Here is a 1,150-nt window from a genome sequence, read left to right on the forward strand (position 1 = left end):
AACAGATTTTTATTTATTTTTATACATCATAGTTTTTGAATTATCGTGCAAAATGTCGAAAAATACGACTGTAGTACGGAACCCTCATTGCGCGACTCCTGACTCGCACTTGGCCGGTTTTTTTTTTATGTAGTCACTTGTTCGTGTGGGGTGGCATTTCAGCATGGGCATTTTAATTTTACAATAGTATAATAAGTAATACTAGTTAAGTATATTATTTTCAGATGCCACGTCAACAGCCTCGGTAGCGCAGTAGGCAGCGCGTAAGTCTCATAATCTTAAGGTCGTGAGTTCGATCCTCACCCGGGGCATAACTTTTGATTTAATTTTTATCATATTTTATTTATTGTTTTTATGAAAATATCTCTTAAAATTGTTTGTATGTCACTATTAAAATATTAGTTGAAGAGGAAAGGGGAATATTAGTCATTTAACATGGCTAATATTCTTTAAAAAATGGAGCAGTCTCAGGCATGCAGTTTTTCTCACGATATTTTCCCCGGGATCGAGCCCCACACACTCTGAATAGGAGGGCCAACGTCTTAAACACTAAGCTATTCCCGCTTGTCAGTTCAAAATAAGTGCGAAAATTCATACTTGATAGTCAAGGAGGCGACAGAAAAAAAAAGGCAACGGGAAAACAGGCAAATCTTTTTGTCCTTTACAAAGTACATTACGGTAAGCCGTCGCTATAAAAAACCGGGCAAGTGCGAATCAGACTCGCGCACTGAGGGTTCCGTACTACAATCGTATTTTATCGACATTTTGCACGATAAATCAAAAACTACTTACTAGATCTCGTTCAAACCAATTTTCGGTGGAAGTTTGTATGGTAATGTACCTAGATCATATACATTTTTTAGTTTCATCATTTTCTTATTTTAGAAGTTACAGGGACACACATTTTACCACTTTGGAAGTGTTTCTCGCACAAACTATTCATTTTAGAAAAAGTGATATGAGAAACCTCAATATCATTTTTGAAGACCTATCCATAGTAACCCAAAAGGAAGGGGTTTGATAAAAAAAACATTTTTGAGTTTCAGTACTAAGTATGGGGAACCCCCAAAATTTATTGTTTTTTTTTTCTATTTTTGTGTGAAAATCTTAATGCGGTTCACAGAATACATCTACTTACCAAGTTTCAACA

At 35.6% G+C, this 1,150-nt stretch overlaps 1 non-coding gene across 1 annotated transcript; it reads left to right on the top strand.

Moving 5' to 3' along the window:
* Positions 1–238: 238 nt before the first annotated feature.
* On the top strand, positions 239–311 carry TRNAM-CAU (transfer RNA methionine (anticodon CAU)). Its single transcript has one exon. It is a non-coding gene; the product is annotated as a tRNA-Met (tRNA).
* Positions 312–1,150: the final 839 nt, after the last annotated feature.

This window comes from Maniola hyperantus, chromosome 7, assembly GCF_902806685.2.
Source record: "Maniola hyperantus chromosome 7, iAphHyp1.2, whole genome shotgun sequence".
Lineage (NCBI taxonomy): Eukaryota > Metazoa > Arthropoda > Insecta > Lepidoptera > Nymphalidae > Maniola > Maniola hyperantus.